The sequence below is a fragment of the Tenrec ecaudatus genome, chromosome 11, assembly GCF_050624435.1.
Source record: "Tenrec ecaudatus isolate mTenEca1 chromosome 11, mTenEca1.hap1, whole genome shotgun sequence".
In the NCBI taxonomy this organism is placed as follows: domain Eukaryota; kingdom Metazoa; phylum Chordata; class Mammalia; order Afrosoricida; family Tenrecidae; genus Tenrec; species Tenrec ecaudatus.
The window spans coordinates 12,530,427-12,556,047 of record NC_134540.1 but is presented as its reverse complement, the minus strand read 5'-3'; positions in this window follow the sequence as shown (position 1 = coordinate 12,556,047).

Below are 25,621 nucleotides of genomic sequence, written 5' to 3'. Positions count from 1 at the left end.
GAGCATATGGTCTATTGCACAGGTTGGGGCGTCGGTGTCTTCAGGCTCACAGGCCTATAGGTCTACATCTACAGCCGGGCCAGCTTCCTTAGAGAAACCCATACACAGAGACCACAAAGCCATCCTGCTTGGTAAAGCAGCGAGAGAAAAAGAGGCAGATCTACCACAAGATGAGTGAACACAGAGGCTGCATGGAGGAACCATGGTCAGGATGGCATGGGATTGGGCAGGGTTTCCTATGGTTGGACATAGGGTCGCTCCAACTCGACTGCATCTCACAACAACAACAACAACAATGAAGCCTTACAGTCCCTTCCCCAAGATAAATAATGCTTCTCCCCGACAAAGGAGATGGTGAAGATGAGGTCTTTGCCTCCATTCTCAGACATCCCCAGTGCAACAATAGTGCTCAGCAAAAAGTGTTTGTGTGTGCGCATTGGGGTGAGGGGTTTGAGAGGGGATGTGGCCAAAGGTGGGAGGCTCCAGGCTTGTTAGACTTGTGATAGGGGTTCACTGCTTCACTGCTTGCTGAGTGCTGTCAACATTGGGAAGTTGTTCACTGCTTCACTGCTGAGTGTTGTCTTGTTGTCAACATTGGGAAGGAAGGAATGCAGGGTGGTAACCCATCGGGCTAATGACCTAAAACCCTAATGAGTTGTGTTGTCGGCCCTTCTTCTGTGGTCGAGATCTACCAGGGTCGGGAGTGGCTCCAAACACGGAAGTGGGGAGGTGTTTTCCCCAGAGACTGCCCACACTGGGAAAATGAAGGGCCCTGTTTACGAATGTGACAGAGGCACAGGACTTACTGAGGAACAAAGACGAATGACTCTCCACAGAACAGAGCCGCACAACCTGGACAGAGCTGAGTCATCACACCACCTAGAAGCACTAACAGCCTCTCTCTTTCTTTTAAATTTAGCTGTTGATGTTAGGTGCTATCAAGTGGGTTCTGACTCATGTAACTCTGTGTACAACCAAAGAAAACACTGCCCAGTGCTGTGTCATCCTCTTAATTGTTATAATTGATCCCATTGCTGCAGCCATGGTGCCAATCCACCTGGTCAAGGGCCTTCCTCTTTGGTCCTGTTTCTCTGCCTTACCAAGCAAGACATCCTTTTCCAGGGATCCACTGAAGTCTCCAGTCGGAAATTGATCAAACTTGCCATCCAGATGCATTGATAAGTATTCGTGACTGGAATGCATAAGTTGGAATAAAAACAAAACAACCAAAAAACAAACCTTTTATCAATTAGAAATGACAGCTGTTACCTTGAGGACTAAGGTCTGCCTGACCCAAGTCACGATGCTTTCAATGGCCTCATATGAAAGCTGGATGGTGAATAAGTAAGGTGCAAGGAGAACTGATATCTTTCAATTGCAGTGCTTGTGCAGACTACCAAATGTACCACGGGCTGTTAGAAAAACGAACAAGTGTGTGTTGAAAGAAGTCTAGCCAGAATGCTTTTTATGAGCGAGGATGGTCATATTTTGGGCATGCCATCAGGAGAGACACGGTGCTTGGTCAAGTACAGTGGCAGGAGACAGAGGAAAACCTCAGCAAGATGGATTGACACCGTGGCTACCGCCATGGACTCCAGCTTATAGACACTGTGAGGAAAACCTCATCTTCTTCCTGAGAAGCAACTGGTGGTTTTGAACTATGGACCTTCTAGTCAGCAGCCCAATGAGTAACCACCAGAAGAAAGTAGGGTCTGGGAGAGCTCCCTTCAGAAGTGCTTGAGAAACTGACAGGCAGTGGACAAGGCCACAGTGATGTCCCTGGAAGCAAGAGAGGCAACAGAAGCCACTGCCGTGCAGGCTCTCCATAAACACTTGCTCAGGTACCCGAGGCTCCTGCCTGGGGCACAGCCCCACGGAGGGTCTTGAAAACCTTACATCAAGTTTACAAGCTGCAGGTATGAGAGCTGAACCCGACTTCACAGGAGCAGTTGAAGAGGATGGGTGTGGTTTTGTTTCGTAAGGTAGGTAGTAGTCTGAGCATCAGCCTGGCTGGGGGCCAATGGGTCTAGTCTGGCTGAACAAGGGCCACCTGGAGGCAAAGGTGCTACAGGTGAGCTGGGGAACCTGACACATCTGGACTCCTGGAACATGGGAATTCTTTTTCCACCCCCGCTTCCTCTTATGGCTTCCTCTTCCTAAACAGATCCCACCCCGATTCCTTGTTAGGATACCTTGTGTATTGTGTCCGCTCTCATTCTCCTCTGGCCACCTATCTAGCCTGAAATGTTTTCCCTTCTCCATGCCCTCTCTTGGTTTATTGTTTTGACGTCAAGGTTTTAATTTTATTTGTATTCATAACCAATACCCATGGAAGCACCAGTCACGGTATCAAATTCCATGCCATTTTACACATGCTCAAAGGCCTGGACCACGCCCTAACCCCTCTTAGAAGTTTACCTAACACTCCAGCCTTCGGTACTTTGTCCTCCACCCCTGAGCTTTTGTCTCGATTCCACTCGGTCGGTAACCGTGGTTTGGCACAGGGGCACAGCAGCTGGGGTGGAGTCTCTGTCCTGACTCTGTGGTCTCACAGTAGAGGGGCTGCATCTGTGAGGTCACTTAAGTCCAGGCTGTGGTGTCAACCAGTCTGGCTCCTTTCCACCTGCCACCTGAAGGAGAGACAAGTCCACTGCGGCAAGGCAGGTGGGTCTACGGGGCCTCCAGGCCCAGGGCTGGTCACCCTTCAGGTGGTCTCTCCCCAGCTCTCCGGTTCTCTCCACCTGCATAGTCTCCCACTGGCAGAGGACTGAGGAATCTTCCCGTTTGCACAAGAGGAAACACATGACCACCTGGAAAGGTGCCAAGCTCCCCCTACCCTGAGCCCTTCTGTGGGCATGATACCACACACTCTCCTGCTCTCAACAAGATCGCAGACCCGAGCCTCAAGGAGATGCCAACACCGTGCCCCTGGACTGATCGCGTGCTTGACGGATACAAACGTAGTGTCTCCTGAACCGATGTTGCTACCTTAGTACACAACAATCATTATGCGTATCATTGCACAATCATAATTTTTATTAATTTGATTCTATTGTTGAATAATTAAACCTTGCTGCATGTTATAACTGCCTCCCCCAACCTCATCTTATTTTTTCCCTTCCTTAATGCCAGGGATACTTATAAGATGATGGAAAGAGAATGAGTGCGTTTGGGTTCCACAGGGAGGAAGCCACCTCAGGCTGAGGGAGTCTTGAAGTCAGTGGTAGACCAGGCTCCTGCAGTCCCACTGGGGAGCCATTTTGTTTATCATGGCGCTCACGCCGTGTTTGACAGCTCCTGGACTCCACCCTGCCTGGTTTACACGGAGGATATGTTTTCCTAGAGTTGTTTGACAGCCTCAAAGCCTGCCCCCCTCCCTCCACCCTTTCTGATCATTTCATCTTGAGTCGTAAGTTTGACTCAGAAGCAATGACTTTCACTTGGAAGTAGTTGGTCAGACTTGTCCTTTTCTGTAGATCTAGAGTTTGAGAATTGAACTGGAAGAATTCCTCATTCAGCTAACCCAGGATGTCTTTCTCTAGAAACAAGAAGCATTAGGAATGTTGTTATCTTAACAGTTATTTTAATGTCATTAAAAGTCTATTAAACAACAACAAAAAAGTGAGAGGAAGTACATGTCGATTGAGCCTTCAGTATATTTCTCTGAACACAGACCAGGGAGGGAAGAGCCGTGCTGTTGTGCAGAGTGCATTGGAAAGTAGATTATTACAGATGCAATTAGGTTAAAATTTAACACCTTATCATTTGATTTCCCTTAAGAACCATGTAAAATTTGTTCTACCTTTAAATATTTTCCATTTTCCTTTCAATTGAGATTTTTCTGTTTTGCTTTGTTGTGGCTATTGGTTTCTTTGTTTTTGTAGGGTATGTTTTCCTGTATATGAACTGCAGATAGGTTAGTCTACAGAGAGAGTAACTGGATGAATGATTTCTTAGGGATTGGCATTGGAGAAAATAGGAAGCTAATAACAATTAGTCCAAGGAAGAAGAAAATGCTCTAACATTGATTGTGGTGATAACTGTACAACTCTTCTTAATATGATTGAACTATTGAGTTTTGTGATATGTGAATTATATGCCAATGAAACTGTTAAAAGCCTATTGAACATTATGAATATAAGTAATGACAATGAATAGTACACTAAAATCACGATACCGTATATACTCATGTATAAGCTGAGGTTTTCAGTACATTAAAAAAAATACTTTTATTGGGGGCTCTTACATCTCTAATCAAAATCCATACATTCCTCCAATGTGTCAAGCATATTTGCACATTTGCTGCCATCATCAGTTTCAAAGCATTCTCTTCTCACATGAGCCCCTGATATCAGCTCCCTATTTCTTCCCCCTCCTTCCCTCACCCACCTTCCCTCACGGACCCTTGATAAGTTATACATTACTTTTTCCATATCTTACATCATCCTTCATCACCCCTCACTCACTTTTCTGTTATTCATCCCCATGGGTTCTAGATTGATCCTTGTGATCGATTCTCCCTTTCCCCACTACCACCACCCTCCCCTAATCCTCCTGGTATCTCTACTCTCCTTGTTGGCTCTGAGGGGTGTATCTATCCTGGATTCCCTGTGTTGCGAGCTCTTATTTACAGCAGCGTGCATTCTCTGGTCTCATCTGATTTGTAAGGTAGAACTGAGGTCATGATAGTGGGAAGCACCAAAGAATCAGAGGGAAGTTGTGTGTTCCATCGGTGCTATACTGCACCCTGACTGGCTCGTCTCTTCCCTGTGACCCCTCTGTTAGGGGATGTCCAATGGTCCACACATGGGCTTTGGGTCTGCACTCCATCCCCACCACCACCCCTCATTCACATTGGGTATGGTTTTATTTTGGGTCTTATATCTCTGATACCTGATCCCATTGACACCTCATGATTGCACAGGCTGGTGTGCTTCTTCCATGTGGGTTTTGTTGCTTCTCGGCTAGATGACCACTTGTTTATCTTCCAGCCTTTAAGATCCCAGATACTATATTTTTTGATAGCCAGGGACCATCACCTTTCTTCACCACATTTGCTTATGCACCCATTTAGTCTTCAGTGATCTCGTCGGGAAGGTGAGCATCACAGAATGCCGCATTGTTAGAACAAAGTGTTCTTGCATTAAGGGAGTACTTGCGTTGAGGCCCAATGGCTATCTGCAACCTTAATTCTTAACATATAGATACGAGCACATAGGTCTATTCTCCTCTCATTATATATACATTTACATATGTCCATGTCTTTATATGTACATTTTCAGGCCTTTGTGAATGTTCCTTGCCTCCTGGTTCTTTCCTATATTTTCTTTTTATTTCCCTCTTGTCCCACCATCATATTCAACCTTCATTCAGGTTTAGTAATTCCTCACTGCTACATTGCACTTGATTGAGCCCCACTAGATATCCTATGACCTTCCCTCCATTGATTTTAGTTCACTTGTTGTTCCCTTGCCCCTGGGTTCGTCCTCCCCACCCCATTTCCTTTCTTCCACTTACTCTTCTCCTGCATCCCCTAGAACCATTGGTCACGTTCGTTTCATCTCTGAATTATTTATCCTATCTATCTTAACTAGATAGACATGCAGATACATTAATAAGTGCAAAAACCAGACAACACCAAATAAAACAACAAAAGAAGTCAAAACCAATAAAGCAACAAGAACAACAAAAACAAACAAAAATAACAATAACAAAAAGAAAGCCACTGACAAAAAATAGAAAAGCCTATAAATAGTTCAAGATCTGTTTGTTGGCCTTTATGAGTATTTTCCAATCGAGTCTGATGGGGTGCCACACTCTGTCTCCCAAGTCTATTTTTGGTATTCCCCAGGGGTTTCATCAGTCTGTTCCCCCGGCTGCTCTGCTGCATGCCCCCAGTGCCTCTCCCCAGTGTGATGGGGCCAGACTGTTCAGCCATTTTTAATGCAGTTTTTGTGGTAAAATTAGGTGTCTCGGCTGATAGTTGGGTCAGCTTATACTCGAGTGTATATAGTAACTTTTATGTTTTATATACAAGGGAATTTCAAACAATTCATGGGGAAAATCCATTATCTTTTAATTTAATTTTCCATGATTTTTGAGGCCCATAGTGTTTTAACACACATACACAAAAAGAAACATCCAAAAATGTTATGAATTTCTACATCATGCTAGTAGTTGGGTTAATGCTGAGCAGACAGATTCAGGTTTTATCTTCTAAGAGACAACTAATACATACATACATACATAAAAGACAGCATCAGGAAAGCTATTATAGAGAAATGCAGGGAAAAATATATCTAATTATACAATATAATAATGATAATAATAATATAGGAACAAGAAGCAGGACACCTAACCCAGGGAGGTTTGGTCAGGGAGAGTTTTCTGAAATAGGGCAGGTCTTAACTGAATCTTATCACATGAATAGAAGTTAGCTGGATGGAGAGTAGGAAAGGGGTATTCAAAGCGAAGGAAACAGCGGGCATGAAACAGATATGGGAGATCAGAGATAAAGGAGATCATCCTGCATGTCTGGTCATTTGTCAATTCATCGATCCAACTACCTACTCATTCATTCATTGATTCTTTCCTATAGACAGAGATGCATAATTCAGAAAATATTTATTCAACACCCTACATGTGCCAAGCCAATTAGGTAAGTCGTAGGACTACCATATTAAACTTCGTGAAGTTAATCGTTTTTCTTTTCTTTTTTTAAAACGTTTTATTAGGGGCTCATACAACTCTTATCACAATCCATACATATACATACATCAATTGTACAAAGTACATCTGTACATTCTTTGCCCTAATCATTTTCTTTTCTTTTTTTACATTTTATTAGGGACTCATACAACTCTTATCACAATCCATACATATACATACATCAGTTGTATAAAGCACATCCATACATTCCCTGCCTCAATCATTCTCAAAGCATTTGCTCTCCACTTAAGCCCTTTGCATCAGGCCCTCTTTTTTTCCCCCTCCCTCCCCACTCCCCCCTCCCTCATGTGCCCTTGGTAATTTATACATCGTTATTTTGTCATATCTTGCCCTATCCCAGAGTCTCCCTTCCCCCCTTCTCTGCTGTCCCTCTCCCAGGGAGGAGGTCACATACCTTCAGGACCAAGGGTGTGAGGGGCGATGCTGGGAGAGTGTAGGGTGAGTGGGTTGGAAATGGGAAGTTAATTGTTTTTCAAGGAAGACAGAAATTGGACAATAAATTTTAAGATTGATGATGCTACCAAAAGGGATATTCTGGCTGTTTCGGGAAATAATCAATAGACTCTGTTTGCTCAGGAAGTCAATACTCCCCTTAATGATTCTGAGGGGACAATCTACCTTGAATTTCATGCATTGAAAGATCTTGGTTGTACATACACAGGACTAGCAAGATCAGTGACGTAAAACTAGGGCCAAAACAGTGGGAGGAAGAAATGTTAAAGAACGAGAGGATAGTTGTGTGTTTCATCAGTGTGATACCACACCCTGGATATATCATCCTTTCTGTGTGGCCCTTCTGTGAGGGACTGTCTAATTATCTTACAGGGGGGCTTTGGGTCTCCACTTTGCCTATGTTCTTTCATGTCAAATTAATTTTTGAACTTCACATACCTATTATTGTTGACACCTCATGATCACACAGGCTGGTGTGCTTCTTCCATGAGGGCTTTGTTGCTTCCTTGCTAGATGCCTGCTCGTTTAACTTCAACTATTTAAGATCCCAGATGCTATGTCTTTTAATACCTGGGCATCATCAGCTTTCTTCACCCCATTTGCTTATGCACCCTTTTGTTTTCAGTATTTGTGTTGGGAAGATGCGTACCATACATTGTCACATTATTAGAACAAACTGTCCTTGTGCTGAGGTAGGACTTAAGTAGAGACCCAAAGTCCATTATATATATGTATATACACATATATGTATGTATATGTATACATATATGTAATGGGTATGTATACATATATAACATATCTGTATACGTATATACTATATACACCTAGATAAATACATTTCTATATATTATATCTTTACATATATGCATCTATATTTATACCTATATGTAATTTGTATTCCCTAGCTGTTTCCTCTATTTCTTTTTTTCTTTCCCCTGTCCCACTATCATGCTTACCCCTCATTCGCCTCTCAATAATACCTCTTGGATACATTACGAATGCTCAAACACCCCCAGAGACACTCCACCCTCCAAATTTAAGGAGAATGGATACATGGGATGGTGTAAGTTAAGTCAAAATAAGAATAATATAATACACTGAGGACTCCTGGGGGTGGTAGGGTGGGGGAGGGGGGTAAAGGGTAGCTGATATCAAGGAGTTCAAGAAGAAAACAAAATGTATTGAAACTGATGAGGGCAGAAAGTATACAATTATGCTCGGTCTAATGAAACTATGGATTGTAATAACATCTGTAAGAACTCCTAATAAAGCGTTTTTGAAGAACTATTATTCAAATTTATGCACCAACTACTAAAGCTAGTAATATTGAAATGGAAGAATTCTGCCAACATCTTCCGGCTGAAACTGATCAAATGTGCAATTAAGATGTGTGGATAAATAAGAGTTGTATGAGCCCCTAATAAAATGTAAAAAAAAAAGATGCTTGGATAATTAATGGCAATTAGAATGCAAACGTTGGAAACAGGAAGGAGCAATAGTTGAAAAATGTGGTCTTGGTGATAGAAACAAAGTTGGAGATCACCTGATAGGATTTTGCAAGACCAACCGCTTGTTCAAAGCAAATGCCTTGTTTCAGCAACGCAAATGGCAACTATACACATGGACATCTCCAGATGTCACAGGAACCAAATTGACTGCTTCTGTGGGAAGGGAAGATGGAGAAGCTCAATAGCAGCAGCTAAAACCAGGCCAGGGGCTGACTTGGAACAGACCTGGGAATTGCTCACATGGAAGTTCAGGAGAAAACCGGAGAAAATTAAAACAAGTCTGTAAGAAGCAAAATATTACCTTGAGTTTATCCGACCTGAATTTCAAGAACAGATCCGACACATTGGACACTACTGATCGAAGACCTGACGAGCTGTGGGAGGACATCAAGAACATCATTCACGAACAAAACAAAAGATTGTGAAAAAGACAGGAAAGGGAAAAAAGATCAAGGTGGATGTCAGAAGGGACTCTGAAACTTGCTTGTAATCAAAGAGTATCTAGAGCAATGAAAAAAATGAAGTCAAAGAGCCGAACAGAAAAGCTCAGAGGGGATCTTGAGTAAAACCCAATGTGATCATGAAATGTGCAAAGACACAGAGTTTGAAAACCAAAAGGGAAGAACATGCTCAGAATATCTTAAAGTGAAAGAACTCAGAAAAATTCAAGCCTAGAGTTGCAACATTGAAAGATTCCCTGGACAAATCGTTGAATGGTGCAAGAAGCCTCAAAAGAAGATGTACAGGGGGGAATCGATCACAAGGATCCAACTAGAACCCCCTCCCAGGGGGACGGATAATGGAAAAGTGGGTAGGGGGCGACAGAGGGCGATGTAAGATAGGAAAATAATAATCTATAACTTATCAGGGGTTCGTGAGGGAGGGCAGGCAGGGGAGGGAGTGGAAGGAATGGGGAGCTGATATCAGGGCCTCAAGTGGGAAGAGAATGCTTTGAAAGTGATGATGGCGGCATATGTGCAAATGTGCTTGACACACTGGATGAATGTGTGGATTGTGATAAAAGATATAAGAATCCCCAATAAAAGTAAGAAGAAAAATAAATAAATACAATCAATCATAAAAAGATGGAAAGAATACACAGCGTCACCGTGCCAAAATAACTAGTTGACATTAGACTATTTCAGAAGGTAGCATACAAGCAGAAACCAATGGTATTGAAGGAAGGAGTTCCAACAACGAGGCTCCAGGAATTTATGAAATACCAATGGAAATGTTTCAACAAACTGACTGGAAGAGATTCATACTTTTGCCTATTCCAAAGAAAAGTGACCTGACAGAATGACCAAACTGTAGAATAATATCATACTAAGCAAAATTATGCTGAAGATCCTCCAGTTGTACATTTACAGGGAGTACATTTACATTACTTGAGGTTCAGGCTAGATTCAGAAGAGGACATGAAACAAGGGATATCCTTGTTGATGTCATATGGCTGAAATCAGAGAAGACCTGAAAGATGCTCTTTGTACTTTATTGACTATTCCAAGGCATTTTGATTGTGTGGATCATAACAAACTATGGATAACCTTGAGAAGAATGAGAATTCCAGAATACCAAATTGTGCTCATGCCAAACTTGTACGTGGATCAAGAGGCAGGGGTGTGAACAGAAGCGTGGAATATTGCATGATTTAAGATCAGGACTGTATCCTCTCACTGTACTTATTCAGTCTGCATTCTGAACAAATAGTCAGAGCAGCTGCATTATATGAAGAAGAATGAAGCACCAGGATTAGAGGAAAGCTTATCAACATCCTGCAACAAACAGATGATGCACCTTGCTTGCTGAAAGTGAGGAATACATGAAGTTCTTGCTGGTGAAGATCAAGGATCACATCCTTCAGTATGGATTACAACTCAGTGTAAAGAAGACCCAAATCCTCACCATTGGACCAAGAGTTAACATGATAAGTGGGGGAAAGATTGAAGGTGTCAACGATTTTGTCTTACTTGGATCCAACAATACTCCTGGAAGCATCAGTCAGGAGATCAAATGACACGTTGCATTGGGTAAATTTGCTGCACGGGACCTCTTTAAAATGTTGAAAACTAATTATGTTACTTTGAGGACTAAGGTATGCCTGACCCAAACCATAGAATTATCAGTCATCTCCTATGTGTGTAAAAGTTGGATGTTGAATAAGTGAGACCAAAGAACAAAATCCATGCATTTGAACTATGGTGCCGGGAAAGCACGTTGAAAGTACCATGGTCCGTGAAAAGAACGAACACATTTGTCTTGGAAGAAGTACAGCCAGAAGTCTCCTTGGGGGAAAGGGTGGTGGGACTTTGTCTCGCATGCTCTGGACATCTGTTGAGAGAGTAGGACACTGTGCTCAGTAAAGTGGAGGGAAAGACCTTGATAAGAAGGATTGACACAGCGGCTGCAACAATGGTTTCAAGCATAGCAACCGTTGAGAGGATGGCACAGGACAGGGAGGTGCTTCATTCTGCCGTCCATGGGGTCACTATGCCTCGGAACTGACTCGATGGCACCTGACAACAACATGTAGAATGGAAGAACAAAGTTCCAAGTCATAAAATACTCCTAGCTTACTATCAGGATAGAGACTGGCCCTTAGCCATACTTCAGGTCTGGGAAAGAACTTTTCATCTATCTTGGGAAAAGTACAACCAGAATGCTCCTTAGAAGCAAGGATGGCAAGCTTTGTCTCACATACACAGTATGTAGGCATGTTTTAGGAGAGACCAGCCCCAGGGTTCAGTTTTCAGTCAAACAATAGATAGGTCCATCAGGGAAACAATATCACTAGTGAAGTATGCACCCGTAGGAACAATCAACCATTTGAGGTTAAAGGGGAAGCATCTGTCCCAAGACAAGGTTCAGAAGGGTTAGGAGACAAGGAGGAATGGAGGTGGGAAACAGTGGGAAGGAGGTGGGATTTGTTGTGTTACATTGAGAAGATTGTAATCAATGAGACGAAACAAAATGTGTAGGAATTGTTCAACGTAAGTGTATTAGTCCAGATAGACTAGAGAAACAAATGCATAAACACTCATATGTATATAGGAAAGAGTTTTATATACAAGAGCAATTGTACATTAAGAAAACATCCCAGCCCAGTCTAGATCAAGTCCATAAGTCTGATGGTAGCCCATAAGAATGATACTAATCTATAAAGTCCTCTTCAGACTCACGAAACACATGCAATGATGCCAAATGCAGGAGGATCACAGGCCAGTGGGGTGGGAAGTCTTGTGGATCAAGTGGCGTAAACATCTCAGCACTGGTAGGGGTCTCCACGTGGCTTCTCCAGCTCCCAGGGTTGCATCATGGTAGGTCCATGTGGCTTCTCCTCAAGGATGCCTTTCAGGGAGTGAGCCCAGAGAGTGTCTCCCAGCTCCAAGGAGGAAATACAGGAGTTGCCAGAATCGTCAGGAGAAGGGCATGCCCACACAGAGGCCTCATTGGCTATCTCCTGATTGACAGGCTAGATTCCATCCCTACACTCTTAATCCTCAAATTGACACCAGATGATGTAGCAACCACAGTAAGTAAAGCTGATTATCTACTCTATACACCTCTGTCCAATTGACAATAAAACATTAAGAAAACGTCTTTGAGCACTCTGCTTTTTGACAAACATGTGATCCAAGTGATAACAGCAAGAATGGAACCTTTGAAGACAGTGAGGATAATGAGTTTATGTTAATGAGGAAGGAACAACTCAAAAACAATGAGCCTAAGAATGATTGCACGGGGAAAACGAAGTGCTGATAATAAGGGCTCAAGTAGAAAGATAATGTTCTGAAAATGACGAAGGCAACATATGCACAAGTTCGCCTGATATAATTGATGTATGGATTGTTATAATATCTGTAAGAGCCCCCAATAAAATGCTAAACACAAATAAAAGGAAAGAAAGACTGCACAACTGAAGGGATGTAATCAGTGTCCTTGAATTGTCCATGTAGAAACCATTGAATCGGTGTATGTATTCTCAAGACAATCTTAAGAAACAAACCAGGATCACACAAAACCTAGGCTAACCTAGTACTGTGATCTCCTAGATTGAAAGGCACTCGGAGTATACAGTTGTTATGACAATGAACCAACCATGCCAATGAATGTGGAGTGGTACCAGATGGGGAAGTAACTCACCCTGTGGCATGTGCAGTCCTGATGAGTCAGAGACAGCTCTATGCCAACTAACAACAGCATCACAGTCAAACAGTCTGGACCAGGGCATTCTGTAAACAAACCGTGGTCTGATCAGGTAGTAAGACTCACTAGAAAAATTCTAGTAAAACCAGAATGTCTTCGTGATAGCACCAAAAACTCATAAAATTTAAAAAAATCATTTTATTGAGGGCTCCTACACCTCTTACAACATTCCACATATCAATTGTATCGCATATTTGTACCTATGTTGCCATCATCATTTCCAAAACATTTTCTACTTGGTATCAACTCCTCTTCCCACTCACCCCCAACCTCCCACTGTCAAGTATCCTTGATCATTTATATACTGTTATTGTTTGTAAAATATTAAGTGAAGTCTAGGTAAATATTGGATGAGATAACTCATTCCAATAAAAATCAATCAAGTCATAACACTAAAAGCCTTTATGATGGCAGAGGAGGTGGCCAGTGCATGCCTCGGTGCAGCGACACCGGGAAACAATGGCAAAGATGGGGCAGGGACTCAAGTGATAATTCAAACATCTCCAGAGGGATGTCTTGAAATTGCTTTCACTGGGGGCTGGGAGTAAGCTTATTTTCTAGATGGTTTAAATAGTTTATCTGTAGAAAAGCCACAACATGTACAGTAGCTAAAAATACTATTAGATTTGACATCTTCTGAGTATTTTCCAGGACATCAGTCCACTGATAGGAGAGCACCGTGTGACCCTTCACACATGTGAGTGTGTCCGGCTTTTGTTCTTACTAAGAAACCATTCTGTCTTCATCAATCCACATCCTCTGAGGGGCAAAAATGACCTAAACTTTAATATAACTAAAGAGATTTGTGATGGGTAGGTTGGTTGTGCCAACATGGCCAATGAACACATGTGAGATTGGTTGAAGGGCGGAGAGATAAATGGCTCGGCGAGCCTCGCCTCTTTTTCTCTTGCACTTTGATCATCGGACGAGTGTGCGGCTGCCTTGCTTGTTCTGTGCCTCCATTTGCAAGCTACACTACCTGTGGGACACCTAACCCATGGACTGTGTCAGTGTATCTGGAGGTTCCTTTAAGACCTGCCTCGCCACGCCACTGGAGGGAACATCTCTTGAGCTGAGGACCGTTAGACCCTGTCATCTGGCTGACTGTTGGTGACCTGCTTGCTGTTTGCTGCCTGTGCCTGGATAGCCTGAATTGCTCCACGGAGGACTACCCTGCAGCCCTCAAGACTTGAAGGACTGCCGGTGTCTCATAGCTGTCTCACGGGAGTGAGTTGCACTGAGCCATTTGTACTGCTTTATAGACTAGTTAGCTGTTTATTTCTTATGTTATCTAGCTATATAAATAAATACAAAATTACTAGTGTCCTGGTTTTGTTTCTCTAGAGAACCCTGTCTAAGACAAGATTCATTTTATATCATAAACCAAGGTCCTTTAGACAATCTCCAAAAACAGTCTATGGAAGTGGACCACTAGCTAAGCCGAGATCCTCAGAACAAGCTGATGGCACATTTTCCACAAGAGTCCTGTGTCACACCACCCTCCCGTGTGTCACACCACCCTCCCGTGTGTCACACCACCCTCCATGTGTCACACCACCCTCCCGTGTGTCACACTACCCTCCCATGCTCTGATTCACTTTGACTATCTGTTCCTCTTCACCGGATAAAACTGCTTGTACTAAGTCTATTATTTTCTCCTTACCAGTAATAATAAATTGTGTTAGTCTAGACTTTATAGGAACAATCATCATTCTAAACATCTAATTCAGTTATTTTGAGCTATTTTATAAATGACATAAGGCTATGCTATAATACCACTACCAATAATGATATACTTGATAATTGATAAATACAATTTAAATATCCTTACTGTAGAAGACTGTAATCTATAACAATGATATTTTGTCCAAGAGCACTCAGAGAAAATACCTCAACGGCTCCAGTAGAGTTTACTACATCTCTTTTGTAGCTGCCGAGTTATATTAATTGTAGGGAGGGGGGAAAATGAGGAGCTGATACCAAGGGCTCAAGCAGAAAGCAAATGTTTTGAGACTAATGAATGTACAACGTGCTGGATACAATGGATATATGCATGGATTGTGGTAAGCATTGTATGAGTCCCCAATAAAATGATTTAAAAAATAGTAGGGAAGGCAGGCTTTCTAAATCCCACTCAGGTCCACAGACTGTCCTCTGAGACTATTAAATTCCAAGAGCTGAACTCTGTGATTCCCTCACAAAGAATTCCCAGGAATAAAGCCCTTTCTGTAGACAAACTCAAGGCCAGTGACCCTAACTGTAAGACTTAATTCAACTGAAGTGCTCTTGATTTTTGTCTTCACGCTGAGCGGCTGACAGGCCCAGTAAGTGATAGGAGCAAACAAACCAGTTTACATTTTTAAGCTTCATTTTTTTTTCCTTTTGACCTACCAGGGAGGAGTCTGTGCCCATTCTAACGCTGCATGGTGTTGACCTTACTCCAGGTGGGGGCAATAATACACAGAAGCCACCAAAAGAAAAGGTAATCTTCCTATTGGAGAGACACGACACAACCATTTGAGGAAGCCCGAACTATCTTGGATCATAATTCTGAAGGGACATTAGTCTCTCCCAGTTAGATAGGTGTTAAATATCTGTTTCTTCGACCTGCAAAATATTTTCTGTGGAGACGCTGTGGTGAAATATGATTCAACAAAGGATGAAAAAATGAAGTCTGGTTGGATCACAGATTGAAGACTGTATCTCCACAGGCGACCTCCATCTTCAAAGCAATGCAGCAGTGAAGTAGCAGTGAATTTCCGGACACTCACTATTTGATACTTTCTGCATCCTTGTCTGAATAGGAATGGAAAAAGGGAACTGAGCGTAAAACCAAAGTTTCCATAAACAGAGAAGTCTGACTGCCTTGTAGCCATGGTAACAAATTTCCATCTCCATAAGAACCCCATTCCAGGGGACAGATAGCAGGAAAGTGAGTGAAATGAGACAGCAGTCGGTGTAAGACATGGAGGGAAAAAAAAATTTATAAATTATCAAGAGGGCCTGGGAAAGGGAGGGTGGAGGAGAGGGGGTGGGGGAAATGAGGCTGAAGATACTTTTGAGGATGACTTGGAGAAACACTAACACCACAGGTTTTGGGCAGTGTAGCTGGAGTCCCTCCTCAAAGGGCCATGACCTCTCCTTCCTTAGAAGGGTTATGGGTCTATAAACTGGGAATTGAGGTTTGTGACTCTCCTTTCTATCCTTCTAGTTAGACTGCCGTTCACCTGACCTAGAAGTCTTCCACTTGTACACATCAAGTACCTATTTGAGAGCCATCTCATCTATTTCACTCCCAGGGATACCTTGCCTATAGAACCAGCACCAAGGAGGGAGCATTAAAACGGATTGTGGTGATGTGCGATACAACCACAGCAGTACATGCTATGTGAATACTATATCAAGAAAACTACTTTATGAAAATGAAGAAGAAGAGACTGAACTTGATCAATGGTTACCATGAGTGCAGGAGAAAGGGTTGATGCTTAGGGGGCATCGAGTTTTCGTTAACGGGATGATGGAATCATTTGGAAAATTAGATCAATAATGGTTGTACAACATGAAGTGTATCATCAATGGCACTGAATTGTGCATGTAGAAGTCGCTGAATTGGAGAATGTTTTGTTGTGTATATTTTTGCCACAATTAGAATAAAAAGCAATAATTTAATAACGTGAAAAACAATGAGGACAAGGAAGAAGAAAAGCTTCTAGAATTGACTGTGGTGAGGATCGTACAACTCTTCTTGGCAGGATTGAATGATTGAATTGTGTGGCATGTGGATGAAGTGCTCATAAAACTATTGAATAAGAAAGAAGCCTGTACCATGTATCCATGTGAGTCAGGTTGTTCTGAGTCCTGTTTTGACTCTGTTGTCTGTTTTGGTATCCATGTCCACCTAGTTTCTTGATTAATTGCTGCCACTGGCCACCAAATACTATGGAACCAATCTGACACTCAGTTGGCCAACTTCCAATATATGTAGGGTCGCTATGGGTCAGAACAGACTTGGTGACACCTAACCACAACAACAAAAACAAATAGTCAAAGAAAGAAAGCAGATTAGTGGTTGCCAAGGGCTGGGGAGTGACTACAAATGGGCAATCCTTCCTCTTTCTAAAGTTGATTGTGGTGGTGTTTGCACAACCCTGCCCATACACTAAAACCAGTATGTTGGCCATTGTATGTCTGTCTAAAACAGACACACAAAGGCAACAAAGGCTTCGGCAGAATTGGCCTTCATCCAGATGTGTCCACAGGCTAAGGGGTTGAATTCAAGTGGAAATTGTGCCCGGACTTTCCTGTCCAGACTACGGCCACACCTGCAGGACTGAAGGAGAACGCCTTTCTAGACACTGCAGGAGAAGCGGAGGGAGTGATGGGGGAGTCTGGGGCACTCAAACCCTAGACTTCATTGGGTGAGGACCACTGCTTTGAAACATCTCAAAAGAAAAGCCTGTCTAGCTTTCAGAAGCCCAGGTGGACCGAAGCCAAGTGGGTGAGGCATCTGCAGGGCTAAGTCCTCCAGCTCTCCCTTCAACAGCAGGCTCCAGGGAGAGGGGGCCTAGTAGTATCGGTGTTCAAATGGTAACCCAAGGGTTGGCCATTTGAACCCCTCAGCTGCTCCACTGGAGAAAAGATGGGTGGAAATCTCCCAGCAGAGTCCAGAAAGCAAGCCCTGAAGTCCTGGGGTACGTACAGAGGTGGGAAGTAGCCTGAAGATGACATTGAAACTGAAGAAAGCCAAAACATTCTCTGGAAACCCAACAAAAGACCAGAGATGTATAACTCAAAGGAAGTGAAAAGTCCTCACGGTCGGGCCTATGGTGCCTCCCAGCCCAGTCTCTTTGTTGGGTCACTAGGAGGCAGAGACTGGACAGAGGAATGGCCTGACACAGACCGAGACCTGGTGAGCACTCACGGCCTGGCAGTCGTGACTGTGTGGAACAGTGCTACGGACAGAAGGCTCTCTGAGGAGAGGTGCTCATCAAGCCTCCGGCCTTTCTCCAAACAGCTCCTGGAAGGGGAGCAGGGTTGGAGGGGACAGAGCCTCAACCTCCTCCCCATTTCTTCCTTTAGGAGTGTGACCGAGCCTGTGGAAAAGGGGACCGAGGATGATGTCCGTGGATCCCAGGATCCAAGATGGTGATGCCAAACGGGTGTCTAGAAGGTGGTTTTTGTACAGCATTTCAGCAGACTTTTACAATTTTTATTAAAGTAGCCCTGTCATTAGTTCTAATAACAAAACATTGTCATTTTTCCTTTTTACATGAAAATTCATTTCACAATTTATTTTGAATCTGGAGTATTCAAAAAAAATAACCCAACAACACAGTTTTTTCCACAAGTCTGGCTTGTATGTATCACTATACTTACGAGGTTAAAAGTCTAGGCTAACTTTTCAAACCTTCTAAAGTAGCGTCACGGTGGACAAAGTGCCGGGCTGCTTAACCGTAGGCAGTTCAAACCCACCAGCTGCTCCTTGAGAGAAAGCTGCAGCCGCCTCTCCTATAAAGAGTGATCATCTCAGACACCTTTGCGAGTAATTCTGCTCTGTCCTGTAGAGTCTCTTTCCCCTGGAATTGGCTGGATAGCAGACGATTTGATTTCTTGATTCTAACACGCTCTGGTGAGAGTGTCATCATTATCTAATTACACATAAGCTTTAGGTCACAGGGCTTCGTCGGCATTCACTACCAGCACCTGCGAGTTTCCTTGTTCCTAGTGTTTTAAGCATCTCTGATTTTGTCAAATGTTCTGCCGTGTTGAGGAGACCTAGGGGTTACAAGTTGCGCTGTGATCTGCAAGGTCAGCAGTTCGAATCCATCAGCCGCTCTGAGGTAGAAAGGGCTTTCTACTCCCATAAAGAGTTACAGTCTTGGAAATCCACAAGGACAGGTCTACCCTGGCCTAAGTAGTTGCTAAGAGCTGGAATCAACTTGGTGGTGGTGGGTTTGTTTTGTTTTGTATTTCCTCTGTTAGCCACAGTATTGTGGCTAGTAGTATTTGAGAACCTCTATCAATAACTTTTAAAAAACAATAACAAAAAATTAATTTTTTTAGAATAAGTAGTAATTAACGGAAAAGAAGGAGAAATACAAGAATGGTAACATTCATCTTTAAAAAAATACTGCAGATTCTGTATGGGCATATGACAGGAGACCCATGGGGCGGTGTGTCCCTGGGCTGTAAAGCCCTAGAGAGGTCACTGGTGACCCTGAAAGTCTTTCTGACCTTCCTGGTCCTTCCCTAACTTGCGGATCTTTCTCTGGATCTCAGCAGTTCCTCTCACCCCGTCGGTCTTTCTCTGGAGCTCATCCATCTTCACATCTAACACTTTGGATCCTGGGCGCACAGGTCTCCCTTGGTCCTCTCTGTCTTCTCTGAGTCCCTCTCACCACCCTTGGTCCTGTGGGTTGAGCCAAGCTCATGACTATGGGAGGGGAGAATGGTATTTGGGGAGGACCAGGTGCCCCATGCCCATAGCAGCTTCCTGTTTCTCTTAGACATGCTTCTCTTTTTCTTATTGTTGATAAGACCTTTCTATAAATTAGGAGAATTTACTTTTTTATGAATTACACTACCCCCCATCCCCTGCTTTGCCTCTTGAACTTGCTCTAGGTATTATTTTGTCATGTAGAACTTTAGATAGTGAAATATATCATTTTATTTCTTATTTTTCACTTCATTCTTTAAAGTATGTTTATTACAGTGAGTGGACTATATGCTGAGTGACTAACCACAAATCAGCAATTCAAATCCACCAGCTGCTCCGAGGAAGAAAAAGGTTTAAAGTCTCAAAAGCCCAAAAGGGACGCTGTCCCCTGCCCTATAGGGTCACTGTGAGCCGGAATGGGCTCAATGGCAGTGAGTTTGTTTGGGACTTTCTTATTATATTCAACAGTCACATACAGGGCACTGGACATTAATGGCTTTATTTTTTTGTACTTGAATCCTTCATCCATATGGGTCCGCTTCCATTTGATGTCAGTTGTGAGTTTTAGAGCAAATTATAAAAGATGACTATGTGGTATCCCCAATGGCTTGGTCCACTAAGTATTGGACTGCCAAGCCCAAGGTCTGAAGTTTAAACCCATTAGCTGCTCCCAGGGAAGAAAATAAAGTTACCTCTGAACCCCATGAGTCAAAATCAACTCTATGACTGTAGCTTTGGTTTTTGCTTTTACACAGTGTCTCTGATCATTGATTCTTTAAAACCACTGTTTTGTGTTTTTTTAAGTTTACATAGGAAAAAATTTTTTAAGTATACATAAAAACAAATTAGTGTACTAGAATCCATTTTCAAATATTACCAATATTCTGCCATTGTTTTTTTATAACACCCCCTCCCCCTTTGTTAATCCCCTGGATGTTAAGGACTCCAACCCTTGAACTGGCCTCAGATCCTTAAACCAGGCTTTGTTTAAGGACCCAAGTCAGGGTCATCGCTGCCCACTGGGAAGCTCCAAGGGGTGTCACTAGGGACCAGCTGGGTCTGATTTCAGGGCAGGTGACCGATTTGTAAATGCATTGTGTGTGGGCTACCCATTGGCCACAAGGTCAGTGGTTCAAATCCCTGTCTTTCCACAGGAGACAGGCAGGGCTAACTGCTCACATAAAGAGTTAGAGCCTCGGAGACTCACCGGGGGCAGTTCTACTGTATCCTACAGGGTCTCTGAGTCTGCATCCGCTGGGGGGGTTTGGGGGTTGCTGGGGCCCGGTTGACACAGAATGGAGCTTCCAATTCTCCAAGGCGCGTGGAAATTGTGGCATAGGTGACAACAGCTTTCCTATTCTTATCTCAATCCCCGAGAAACCTAAAAGCCCAACTTTCGGCCTGGAGAGAGTGAGATGCAGACTTTGAATTTGAGGAGCAGATGCAGTTGTTAGGGGAGCAGATCAGTGTGTGGACCAGCGCTGACGCCTGCTGTTCAGGTGTGGGTACTGCAGCGACCAGCCTGGGAACAGCCTGGGCAAGCGGTTCTCAACCTGTGGGTGGCTTTAAGGGAGCAAGACCAGGCTTTCTACTCCCGTCAGCACTTGCAGTCTGGGAAACCGACAGGGGGTCGCTCTGAGAGCGTTACTTGACGGAGCCAAGTAGAAGAAGATGCTTGATATTTTGTTGTTGCTGCTATTTTTCATTTCTATTCTTTTGTTTTCCTTGGGAAGGAAGGAGAGAGTGTGCTTGCAGTACCGGGATATGCTTTGACAGCCACCCATCGATAGCTGTGTATTCCCATTAAGGGAGCCTTGGTGGTGCTGTGGCGTCAGAGTTGGACTGCTAACGGTTAGACCAGCCGTTCAAAGCTTCTAGCCACTCAACACGGGAAAGAAGAGACTCCCTCGTGCCTTAAGGATGTACAACTAGTGTTGAAAAGTTAATGGTGTTAAATATAATAGGAAATGGCTAGTATTTTCTCCATAGGTTGGCTCTGTAGATTGTTTTGCGTGCAGACTGAAATAACTAACTAAACCCACTGCCATCGAGTCCCATCCCAACTCACAGCGACCTGGGACTGAGTCTTTACAAGAACACAAAGCCATCTTTCTCCCAAGGAGCTGCTGGTGAGTTTGAATCACCAGCCTTGCTGTGAACAGGTTAAACCCTAAGCCATAGCGCCCACAGAGATCCCAAACGACTTCATTCTCAATTTGTTACAAATAAACGTCGTTGGCACAAATCTAACACGATGGAGAAACACGAAAACAGTTCAAGTCACAGAGAGGACATGCTGTCGTATTTCACCAAAGACATGGCTTCAGCTTAATTCATGGGAACACGAGTTACAGAGGAATATCAAGACTGGAGAGCTGTTTTGCAGCACTCTGCTGTGGACATTATAACAATTGCTGAACACACACCACATTTTTAAAGGCTTTTTTCTTATACTCTTTTTAAAAAAATATTTTATTAGGGGCTCATACAACTCTTATCACAATCCATACAAATACATACATCAATTGTCTAAAGCACATCCGCACATTCCCTGCCCCAATCATTCTCAAAGCATTTGCTCTCCACTTAAGCCCTTTGCATCAGGTCCTCTTTTTATTTCCCCTCCCTCCCCGCTCCCTCCTCCCCCATGTGCCCCTGGTAATTTATACATTTTTATTTTGTCATATCTTGCCCTATCCGGAGTCTCCCTTCCCCCCCTTTTCTGCCATCCATCTCCCAGGGAGGAGGTCTCATGTGGATCCTTGTAATCAGTTCCCCCTTTCCAACCCACTCACCCTCCACTCTCCCAGCATCGCCCCTCACACCCCTGGTCCTGAAGGTATCGTCCACCCTGGATTCCCTGTGCCTCCAGCTCCCATATGCACCAGTGTACAACCTCTGCCCGATCTAGTCCTGCAATGTAAAATTCGGATCAATGGTAGTTGGGGGGAGAAAGCATCCAGGATCTGGGGGAAAGCTGTGTTCTTCATCGGTACTACCTCACACCCTGACTGACCCATCTCCTCTCCTAAACCCCTCTATGAGGGGATCTCCAGTGGCTGACACTTGAGCCTTGGGTCTCCACTCTGCACTTCCCCCTTCATTCAATATGGTATATATATATATATATATACACACACACACACACACACATATATATATATACACATATATATACACATACATACACACACATAAATATACATATATATATATCTTTTTTTTTGCATGATGCCTTATACCTGGTCCCTTTGGCACCTCGTGATCGCACAGGCTGGTGTGCTTCTTCCATATGGGTTTTTTTGCTTCTGAGCTAGATGGCCGCTTGTTCACCTTCAAGCCTTTAAGACCCCAAACACTATCTCTTTTGATAGCCGGGCACCATCAGCTTTCTTGGCCACATTTGCTTAAGCACCCATTTGTCTTCAGTGATCCTATCATGGAGGTGTGCAGCCAATGATATGATTTTTTGTTCTTTGATGCCTGATAACTGATCCCTTCAGGACCACTTGATCACACAGGCTGGCACACACCACATTTTTAAGGAAGAAATGAAATTTGGAATCCCAACAACATGGAAAATTTGTGGGTTGACTTGAACTTGTTGCTCTGTTGAATTCCTTTTTAGTACGTCATATCTAAATCTGGTAACACAGGAGAGAACAATATATATAATGTGAAGCATCAATAAACTTAATCATCGATAAATTTCAATAAGCTATATATACTCAAGTATAAGCTGAATTTTTCAGCACATTTTTAATGGAGTTTTTGTGGTAAAAGTAGGTGCTTGGCTGACATTCTGGTCAGCTTATACTCGAGTATACACGGTAAATGTCGTTTGATTTTTCAGTTTGCTAAAGATTCCAGACGCAGATCAGCCAGATGCTGTTGTCAGATGCACGTCTCCAACAAAAAGGAGCCCTAGTGACATAGTGGTTATCTGTTGGACTGCGATCCAGAAGGTCAGCTGTTCAAAACCACCAGCCGCACTCTTACAATATAGTCCAACTCAGTCCACACCCTCAGAAAGGAAACATGAAGATGTGGGCATCACAGTAAAGAGCAGTTGAAGAAACCAGAAAGCACCCTGCTATCAGAAAGAACAATGTCTGTGTTAAAGACTTGTTTTCAAATTTAGGATGGGTAAGCCTATAGAAACAACTAGATGAAAGGTTCCTTGGGGGTGAGGTGGGGGTTACGGAATTGGAAAGTTGGGGGTAATTTGGAGCTGATATCAAGGAGTACAGGAAGGAAGAAAATGTTTTAAAACTGATTGTGGTAGCGATTGTACAGCACTTCTTTTTAAATCATTTTATTGGGGGCTCGAACAACTCTGATCACAATCCTTACATATATCTGTTGTGTCAAGTACATTGGTACATTCGTTGCCATCGTCATTCTCAAAACATTTGCTTATACTTGAGCCCGTGGTACCAGCTCCTCATTTTTTCCTCTCCACCCACCCAACCCTTCCGCCCTCATAAACCCTTAATTATTTATAAAGGGAGACTGATGTCTCCCTTCACCCACTTTTCTGTTGTCTGTCTCCCTCATAAGGGGTTATATATCAATCAATATGATTGGTTCCCCCTTTCACTCCCTTCTCTTTACCCTCCTGGTATCTCTACTCTCATTATTGGTCCTGAGGGGTTTATCTGTCCTGGATTCCCTGTGTCTCCGGTTCTTATCTTTACCTATGTGCATGCTCTGGTCTAGCGGGATTTGTAAGGTAGAATTGGGGTCATGATAGTGGGGAGAGGAAGAATTATAGAACTAGAGGAAAGCTGTATGTTTCATCAGTGCTGTACTGCTCCCTGCTGGCTTGTCTCCTCCCCGTGACCCTTTTGTAAGAGGACGGCCAGTTGCCTACAGATGGGCTTTGGGTCTCCACTCCACACTCCCCTTCATTCACATTGATACAATTTTTTTTGTTCTGGGTCTTTGATGCTTGATACTTGATCCCATCAACACATGATCACACAGGCTGATGTGCTTCTTCCATGTGGACTTTGTTGCTTCTCAGCTAGATGGCCGCTGGTTTGCCTTCAAGTCTTTAAGACCCCAGACACTATATCTTTTAATAGCCATGAACCACATCTTGATATAACTGAACTATCGATGTTATGATGTTTGGATTATGTCCTAATAAAATGGTTTGAAGAAACAAAATAAACACCAGCCGCTGCTCCTTGGGCTTTTCTACTCCTGTAAAGAGTGGCAGTCTCCGAAACGCATGGGGTGGTTCCACCCTGTCCTATAGGGTTGCTTTGAGTCCACATTAACTCCATGGCCCTGGGTTTTTGGTCTCGAACAGGTGGGAAACTGATGAATAGTTTATAACATTTATTAGCTTGAAAACCATACCAGTAGGGAAACAGGAAACGAAGTATTTCATGATATATGTGAAGTCAGCAAAATTGATTTTTCTAAATGCAGAAACCGTTCCTATAAGAAGGCGCCAACATGCCAGGGCTGCATTTATAAACAGGCGCATGGCAAAACTTCAGAGCATAATGAGCATGCTGCTTCGTTCCACATTTCGTGCATTCACGGAATCGTGCAGGGCACTGGGCAGCAGTTTTCTGGAAGCAACTGCTTGTTTTTCACGACTCAGTCACTCCATCCACTTTTTCTTGACTCTCCTTTCTAGGGAGTTTTGAAAACAAAGTTTATCAATGATCAAGTATTAGAATGTCTTTCTAACACGCATTTGGAAGTGCATGATACTTGGGCGAGTGCAATCCTATTATTGTACACTTAAACTCGACATATCTTAGCAAATACACCAAATATAAGATGCAAACAAGAGATACTGTGATAGGTAGGTTTATTGTGCTAACCAGGCCAATAGGAACATGTGGATTAATAAGGTTGAAGTTTGATTGGAGGGCAAAGAGATAAATGGCTTGGCAAGCACCGCCCTTCTCTCTCTTGCTCTCTGGTGATTGGACCAGTGCCTGGCTGCTTTAGCTAGTTCTCTGACTCAACTTGTGAGCTACACTACCTGTGGGACAGCCAACTCGTGCATTGTGTCACTAAAGCTTGAGGTTCCTTAGAGATCTACTTTGCCACGCTGCTGGTGTATACATTGCTTGAGCTTGATCCTTGAAGGTGGTGGATCCTGTCATCTTGCATTGCTTGAGTTCGATATCCCATCTGGGCCTTCGCTAAGGTCCTGAGCTACTACTGACTGTTGGTGACCTGTCCTGCTGTTTGCTGCCTGCCTGCATTGCTCTAGGGAAGACTCAGCTGCCTGTTTCCTTACCTTGGACCCAGCAGCCCTTTT